Source organism: Triturus cristatus, chromosome 1_1, assembly GCF_964204655.1.
Source record: "Triturus cristatus chromosome 1_1, aTriCri1.1, whole genome shotgun sequence".
NCBI classification, from domain to species: domain Eukaryota; kingdom Metazoa; phylum Chordata; class Amphibia; order Caudata; family Salamandridae; genus Triturus; species Triturus cristatus.
This window is the reverse complement of record NC_140579.1, coordinates 232,097,364-232,106,648: the sequence shown is the minus strand read 5'-3', so window position 1 is coordinate 232,106,648 and position 9,285 is coordinate 232,097,364. Positions and strand designations below refer to the sequence as shown.

Sequence of the window (9,285 nt, the reverse complement as noted above, 5' to 3'; positions counted from 1 at the left end):
GAATGAATGAGCTATGATCAGATCTGGAGCTTCCCTGAGATACAATAAGTTATTGACTTTGTTCAGACCAATTGTCGTACATAACTTTGGTATACTGAGGCCCCCAAAGGATCTTTTCAAATACAGGAGACCATCACATGTGTATGCAGGTAGGTGTAGAAAATGTTTGACATACTTTTTAATTGTTTGATCCAGAATGTTTAAAGTTTTAGCTTCTGTTCCTGTCATTTCCAGTTTAAATGACAGTTTAGGGATCAAATATTGACACAATATTTCTATTTTCTGTGTGGGCTTAAGTGTTAGATTGTTGAGTTTTTGAGCCCAGTCAACAAGAACTTCATTAATTTTGTTGTTGCTTGAATGGCCGGTGTGTGGATCAAAGTTCAGTCCGAGGTATCTCTCACTTTCTCCTGGATGAATGTTTTCAATGTTTTGTTTTTCAAATTGCCATGGTTTACAGTTGTTAACCAGGATCTTATCTTTATGGTGATTTATATAAAATCCATGTGTCTTTTTCACATTATGTTTTAATCCTGTTGTTTTACTGAATTTTTCAATGATTTTCAGATTTGTACTCATTCCCTCCCAGGTGTTGCTGAGTACTGCGATGTCATCGGCAAAGGCAAGAGCGGTGATTTGCTTAATGAGATCGGAGCCGAATGTGAAGCCCTTGCCGTCTTTCTGAAGATCACAGATCAGAGGATCCATGGCAATGGGGATAAAGAGTCACCTTGCTTAACTCCTGACTTCATTGTTATTTCTGGAGTTGCTACATTGTTTTTCCCCTTGAAAAATGTTGTTGAGTCAGTGTATAAGTATTTTATTATGTCTCTGATGCATGATGGAACTCTGTGTCTTTCAAGACTCTGTAGAATATGACCATGGCTGACAGAGTCAAAAGCTTTTGAGATATCTACGAACACCACTAACCAACGAGCTTCTGTTCTTTCGTGCCCCTTTTATAATGTTTTGCAGAAGAGTCAGATTTTCGAGACAACCTCTCACCTTCATGAAGCCTTTTTGTCTCGTATTTATTTCAACGAAAAATGTGAGTCTTTTAGTTAATATTTTCGTGAACAACTTCATGAATGCCGTACCGATGGTAATTGGACGCCAATTTCTTATCTTTTTGAGTTCGCTAATCGGTACATTCTTAGGTGTTGGTATTGACTGGTTCTTTTTTAATACTGTCTGGTACTCTTCCCATCGATAACCAAGACGATAAGATTCTGGGCAGCAGTCTTGGTTGCCTGCTATGCACTTTATACAAGTCATTCAGACCAATCTTATCAGGCCCCACTGCTTTCTTTAAATCTGATTCATCGAAGGCTTTAGTTATTTCGAGCAGTGTAATTTCTTTACACAGACTTCCAATTTCCCATTCATCTGGTATCCGGTCAATAGGGATGAATTTGGGATTTTTCTTGTTTTCTTTTTCAATTATGTCTTTATAGTATTGGAAGATTTCATCAGCACTGATTTGGCAGGTGGCATCTTCTGCCCCATCAGTGATTATCCGGGCAATTTTCTTTTTGTCTTTTTGAAACATTGCCTGGTATTCTTTGTAGCTGCCCTTTGCTTTTGCATAGTTTTTCTTGTGTGTCTGATTGAGCCTTCCATTTTTTTTATCTTTCTTTGGTATCTTGTTTTGTACAGAGGCAGTCTGTTGCTCATCTTGAGCAGAGTTCATAGGTTCATAATTGGGTTCGCTCGTTGGTTCGGTACGATTTGCTGGTACAGGACTTATATCATTGGTGTTTTCTGATATATAAGTCACTATCTCATCCATCAGATCCATAGCAGCATCGTGATGCTGGATGTTTTTGGTGTACTTCTCGATTTCTGTGATTCTATCATTCAGTTCATCAAAGTTTTTTATTTTTGGCGCTAGTTTCCGATTGATAAAGTCTCTGCGCCTTTCTGTTGTTACTTCTACTGCAATCTCTGGTTCATCGCAGGAGTCATTTTCAGAGATATTGGATGCTTGCAGTACATCCTTTGCCGATTTTTTGCTCTTATCTCTTCTATCTCTTCTTTTTTCTGCAATTTGTTTACTATTTTTATTGTCAAAATGCGGAACCATCAGCACATTAATGTTTCTTTTGTTCTCATACACTTTTTCTAATTCTGCTAATAGCAGTATTTCTTCCTGTGACCATAGTTTTGATGGTTTGCTGCTTGCTAGAGCTGCTAGTCTAGCCTCATTTTGCGCTCTTGGATGCGTGTGCCGAGCATGTTGTGAAACTCCAATCTTTGTTCCAAATCTGAGGTCACGGAAGCTGCACAGGAATGGCAACTCTCCTTTTTGAGGTCTTCCTTTGCATTTTGCATAATGGCATGCAATATTGTGGTATTCTGCTTCTTTGTCACATTTTGAACAATACGTTTTGAGATAGAAGTCTTTATGCTTGTTGGAGACATGTTTTCTCAATTCTTTGAAAGTTCCCAATATGTCTCCACACAAGTCACATTTATACTTTTCGTTTGGGTATTTCCAGTATGTGACTTTTTTTGTGTAGTCACTTTTCTTTGTTATCAATTCTTTGCTGATCTCGTAAACATCAGGTAGATTTTCAAAATTGGTTGTACTAATGTCATTCTGATGGTTTCGCTGAGGTCTACTGTTGTGTCTTCTTCTGCTTCAGAGGGTGAACTAAGGCTTATAACGTGACCTGAATCGTTGTTGCTTGTTGTATTGTATGGAGCGGGTGCTGATTTGTCAAATTCGGTGAGGAGGTTAATGATTTCTTGAAAAGACAGCACCTCCTTACGCCATCTTAATGGGGTTTTTATTCTCCAGGAACTACCCCATCTGGAAATGTGTTCGTTTGCTTCGCCTCTTCTCACTATCACGCTCGCTGCCATGATAGAACCTTGTTTAGCCTGTCTCTATAGACTTCTCTACGCAGAGTCTAGTACTATAGAGGCAGTTACCGGCGGGACCACTGGGAGGTAAAGGCCACTACAACTGAGAATAGGTTAAGAGAGTCATAGTTACCCCCGCCGTTTACCCGCGCTTCATTGAATTTCTTCACTTTGGCATTCAGAGCACTGGGCAGAAATCACATCGCGTCAACACCCGCCTCGGGCCTTCGCGATGCTTTGTTTCAATTAAACAGTCGGATTCCCCTGGTCCGCACCAGTTCTAAGTCAGCTGCTAGGTGCCGGCTGAGTCAGAACGCCGGCCCAGCTCCCCCGGGGAGGAGGCACGGGGAGAGGCGACCAACGCAGCTGGGGCGATCCACAGGAAGGGCCCGGCTCGTGTCCAGAGTCGCCGCCGCCCCGGAGGCAGGAGCCTCGTCCAGCCGTGGCGTGCACTCAGCCCCGCTTCATGCCCCAGCCCGACCGACCCAGCCCTTAGAGCCAATCCTTATCCCGAAGTTACGGATCTGACTTGCCGACTTCCCTTACCTACATTGTTCCAACATGCCAGAGGCTGTTCACCTTGGAGATCTGCTGCGGATATGGGTACGGCCGAGCGCGAGATTTACACCATCTCCCCCAGATTTTCAAGGACCAGCGAGAGCTCACCGGACGCCGCTGGAACCGCAACGCTTTCCAAGGCTCGGGCCCCTCTCTCAGGGCGAACTCATTCGCGCGCGCAGCCTAGACATAAGCATTGGTGTTCTGCTACTCAACGCTCCGCTAGTAAAACGTTACTTTTAGACCCCGCACTGAATACTTGTGTGTATCCTTTTTAAATGTGCTGTGAATCGAGATCTGTTTTATTTGAGATACTGCACTGCTGCTAACATTTGCTTTTAATTGTGATTCTTGCACTGTTGCTAAAAACCGTTTAACTGAGATTACTTGCACTATTGCCATTTTGCACTTGCCTCGCCCCGGTCCACCACGGGTGTTGTCCCGATTGCGTGGAGGGAGAAAAAGACAACTTCCGGTCCCAGGGGTTAGCGCTCTAGTCTTCGCGCTTCCCCCTCCATTTAACCGGATGCTCTGGCCTTCTCTCCTACTAGCACCTTTCTGGTATTTTGTTGTACCGCCCTCCTGGGAACACTAGACAGTTTCTTGATGCGCTACCATCTGCAGTAGCAGACTTAGCCCTGGGACCAGCTAACTTTACCATATTAGGTGATTTTAACGTACACTTAGATATTTTATCTGATAAAACGACTATGGAGTTGATGGATAGTCTGTCAGCCCTCCAGCTCACGGAGAAAGTATCGAACCCCACTCATTCCAAAGGTCATCTTCTGGACCCAGTCTTCAGCAATTGTAGGGAACTTACTAGTGGGCTGCCTATCCCTCTCCCCTGGACTGACCATTTCTTAATTCCGCTAAACTGAGAAATCCCCGGCCCTGCTGGCCCCCCCAATGCGATCCCGGTGTGTGAGCGAAACTGGTCTAAACTCCCTACGGACCAGTGGAAATTTGTCCTGGAAATCAACAGGCCATCCCTGGATGAAAATTTTAACCTAGAAAATGCAAATAAGAGATTTAATTCCTGGATACAAGGCTCTTTAGATACAGTTCTCCCCAAAAAACCATTGTATATAATTAACAGGACAAAAACTGCACATTGGTTCACTCGTAATCTGAGAGAACTTAAACAGCGTTGCAGACGGCTGGAAAAGAAGTGGATGCTGGATTGCTCTGATATTAGTAAAACGGAATACAGGGAATCCATTAGATGCTATAAATTGGAAATCAAAAATACTCAAGCAATTTTCTATGAACAGAAAATTGAATAAGCCGCTAACTCTCCCAAACAAATTTTTAAAATTGCCAGAACCCTTTCTAAACTGCCTCAAAATCAGCCTAGGCTACAGGATCCTCTGACGCACTGCAACACTTTGGCAGAATTCTTCCATAAGAAAATCCAAAATATCTATCAGGCCTTTCTGCCCCCTCTGCCTACTATTCCCATCACCACCTCTGCTGGGCCGTCTGTAGGGCCCCTCTTCTCACTAGCACAATTTCTTCTCCTCAATTTTGCCATGCTGGATTCAATCATGGCACATATAAAATCAGGGTCCCCTGTGGACGATGCCCCCCCCAGGTTCTCACCTTAGTTGCCGACACTGTTCGCCCTCTAATTCTGTATATGGTGAATTCTTCCATCTCCTCAGGAACAGTTCCGGTAGCATGGAAATGTGCTATGGTCAAAGCCCTTCTAAAAAAAAACAATCTGGATCAGGATAATTTTTCCAACTATCGCCCCATTTCTCTCCTTCCTTGGGTGAGCAAGATTCTAGAGCAACACGTAAATAACACTATGGTAGCCTTTTTGGAAACCCATTACTTGCTCCACCCATCTCAGACGGGGTTCCGTCCCCAATTGGGCACGGAAATTGCTCTCCTTGCGGTGATAGAAGAAACAAAAAGGATTTTGGATCAGGGTGGCACGGCGGCCATTATCCTTCTTGACCTCAGCGCCGCCTTCGACACTGTTAACCATGCTATCCTGCTCCTCAGACTTAAGAATGTGGGAGTATCAGGTATGGCAATACAGTGGTTTCAGTCATTCCTCAGTGACCGCTCTTTTAGGGTCTTTGAGGGAGATGTGGTCTTCCCTTTAATTGTGGAGTCCCTCACGGGTTCGGCCCTTAGTCCCACGCTTTTCAATGTATACTTGAGACCACTGGCAGAGATCGTCCAACCGTTTGGCATAAAAATTGTTTCCTACGCGGATGACACCCAACTTGTGGTGGCACTTAACCACTGTAAAGGGCCTTCTGGCACTCTAAGCAGTTGCTTAGAGGAGGTCTCCAAATGGATGTAACATTCGTGCCTAAAACTGAACGGGGACAAAACAGAGTTGATGCTCCTGGGTAATTCTCCTGTTTTCAACCCGGCATCTCTCTGGCCAGACTGCATAGGCCCTGCTCCAGCCCCCAAAGAGCAAATTAAGAGCCTAGGCATCTGGATTGACCACTGACTCACCTTTAGTCACCAAGCAGCGAAACTCTATGCAATTTGCTTTGGGATACTAAGGATGCTTCATAAGATTCTGCCCCTTCTTCCCTTTAATGCCAGAAGGATCATGGTTCAAGCTCTGATCCTTTCCCACCTGGATTACGGGAATGTATAATACCTAGGAGCTCCGCAGTACACCATTCATAAGCTCCAAGTCATTCAGAACTCTGCCGCTCGTAGACTGCTTCAAATCCCGCGTTGGCACTCAGCCAAACAAGCACTAAAGACCTTGCATTGGCTGCCTATCAGGGAAAGGATCCAGTTCAAAGCTATGTGTCTGGTCCATAAATTTTTTGGGAAGAATAGTCCCCCCTATTCTTCAGCCCCTGATCACCCCCTATCACCCGAAAAGAGACCTCCGGTCGTCTGTATCCCTCTTTGCTTGTCAACCTAGAATAAGGAGGGCCAGATGTGGGGGCCAGTCCTTTGCATATAATGCCCTTCCACTCCATTTACGGAAGGAATCTAACCTTCTATCCTTCCGCAAGCTCCTACAAACTTGGTTGTTCTAGCTCTTCCTTTGCCTTGCTCTCTGCTTGTTCTCTGCTCGCAGCGCTGGGAGGCCTCCGGGTAGCCAACGCGCTCTATAAATTCTACTTCATTCATTCATTCATTCCAGGGCACCAGCTACTTGATGGATCGATTAGTCTTTCACCCCTATACCCAGGTCGGATGACTGATTTGCACGTCAGGACCGCTATGGACCTCCACCAGAGTTTCCTCTGGCTTCGCCCTGCCCAGGCATAGTTCACCATCTTTCGGGTCCTATCACGCACGCTCATGTTCCACCTCCCCGACGGAGCGGGCGAGACGGGCCAGTGGTACGCCCGCCGCTGAAAGCGGGACGGGATCCCACCTCAGCCGGCGCACGCCATCCTTCACCTTCATTGCGCCACAGGGTTTCGCTCGGCCCTCCGACTCGCGCACGTGTTAGACTGCTTGGTCCGTGTTTCAAGGCGGGTGGGGTGGGTAACCGACATCGCCGCAGACCCCTGGCGCCCGGCGTGGGCCTCCCCGCCCGGCAGCGCAACGCGGTCGGGGCGCACTGAGAACAGTCCGCCCCAGTCGTCAGTCGCGCCGGGAGCAGGGGGCCCGGTCCCCCCTTCAACCGCCCCGGCGCGCCCCAAGGGGCAGCCGGGAACGGGTGCCCGGAGGAGGGCACGGAGGCGGTCGAATCTCCCTTGGCCTCGTGGACATGGCGAAGCTGCTGCCAGGGGGACTGTAACACCCTGTGCCGGAGCGGAGGGCCACCTGCCACCCCGAAGCCTTCCCAGCCGACCCGGAGCCGGTCGCGGTGCACCGCCGCAGAGGAAATGCACCCTGTGGGGGCTGGGTAGGGCCCAGGCGCCGGTCCCGCAGAGGGGATCCGGAACTCCCGGGCCACCGACCTTCCCGCCGTGTTGAATCCTCCGGGCGGACAGCACGGACCCCAACCGTTTACCTCTCGACGGTTTCACGCCCTCTTGAACTCTCTCTTCAAAGTTCTTTTCAACTTTCCCTTACGGTACTTGTTGGCTATCAGTCTCCCGCCCGTATTTAGCCTTAGATGGAGTTTACCACCCGCTTTGGGCTGCATTCCCAAGCAACCCGACTCTGAGAAAACCCAATCCCGGCGCGCCGGGAGCCGCTACTGGCCTAACACCGTCCGCGGGGTGAGCCTCGATCAGAAGGACTTGGGCCCCCTGAGCGACGCCGGGAAGTCGGTCTTCTGTACGCCACATTTCCCGTGCCCGCCGCCGGGCAGGGATTCGGTGCTGGGCTCTTTCCTCTTCACTCGCCGTTACTGGGGGAATCCTGGTTAGTTTCTTTTCCTTCGCTTAGTAATATGCTTAAATTCAATGGGTCGCAACGTCTGATCTGAAGTCGTAGTCGGAAAAAGACACCGGAGCATCAAGGGGGTTGCCGGGGAAGGCCAGGCCCCTGCAGGGGTCTGGCATCCCAGCAGCACACACGCTCTCTTTCCCCGGATCAGATCTGGAGGGGTTTCACCCTCGCCGGGAAGCCGGCCGCGCAGGAGGGCGACCAAGGCACGTGCACGCGGGCAGCCGGTGGGACACCACGGACAGCCACGCTCGGCACACAGCCAGGCGGCTGTGTGCTCAAATATTATGTAAATTAAATAGGGACTAGACGGGGAACAGATATTACGACACCATCAGTCAAATATAACTTTAGGAATTTTGGAAGGTCTGGCTGACAATGATCATGGCCATCCAGGATTTGGAGTCATCTCATGAAGGCCTTCTTGTGGCACATCAGACTTGTGTCAAGTGTGTCTTCTGCCTTCAGTGGATATACTTGACTACTGCATACCTTTTGATGCAGACATGTGAATTGTTTTTGATTACCTCTGACACTCAATAGTGCATCCAGTCTAGATGGGCTTCCTGTTTAATTGCGTCTTCTTGTGACTGGTTTGTGTTAGCAAGCTGCCACCAATGCCTTTAATTGATATTTACTGTCACTTGTTGGGGAAAGGGCAGGATAATGAGTGTCTGGTGTTGACAAACATGTAACCTCAGTCTTATGTCTGAAACGAGTTCTGTTGGTTTACCCACTAAATAGGATACACATCCTGTACGTTTGTCTTGGCGTACAGCGAGTCTCTTGACTTGCATCTACAAGGCAACATCATGCCAAGACAGGGGGATGTCTCAAACAGACTGTGAATTGCAAGGGGACATCACACATCTAATGTATATTGAACAGTTTGGTGGTGAAGATGTCTTGACTAATTTCCTGTGGTGCACATGGAGACGATAGAATAGTTTGCTAGTATGCCACATGGCATTTTAGTCTATTTTTTAACCTGTCTGATTGCCTTTAAGACAGATGGTTCGGCAATGCCCAGTAACTTTTTAGACTGAACAGAAGTGGATTATATTAATTTATTTCACTGGTGTATCTTCCTCCTTTTCATATCAACGAAGAGAATCAGTGCTAGATGTGGTCACATTTTCAAGTAATGCAGCTCCTTTCAGAAAGTACATTGACTTGTGTAGATTTGTGTTGTTCACCCCTTGTGCAGTGTGTGTGTGCATTTGTGTGTGTGTGTGTGTGCATATGTGTGTAAGAGAGGGAAAGAGACAGAGAGGGACAGAGAGAAAGAGCGGGATAGCCTGTGCCTGGGGTGCACAGGACTGTGTAATCCTGTGGGATGACTACAGAGCCACCAGGGCCAGAACGCAAAAACTAAAACTAGCCCTAGAAGGAAAAATTCTCAAACCAGCCCAGCTCCCTTTGCTTCCTCGTGAAATTTCTGTATTTCCATCCACCTCTTCTCTTTCTCTCCCCACATGTTCTCCCTCTCTGATCACTTTCTCTACACCTTCTCCCTCCCTCCCTCCCGTC

The 9,285-nt window shown here is 47.5% G+C and overlaps 1 pseudogene; it reads right to left on the bottom strand.

Moving 5' to 3' along the window:
• The window catches only part of LOC146870046 (28S ribosomal RNA), a 10,314-nt pseudogene extending 2,514 nt beyond the window's left edge, over positions 1 to 7,800 (bottom strand).
• Positions 7,801 to 9,285: the final 1,485 nt, after the last annotated feature.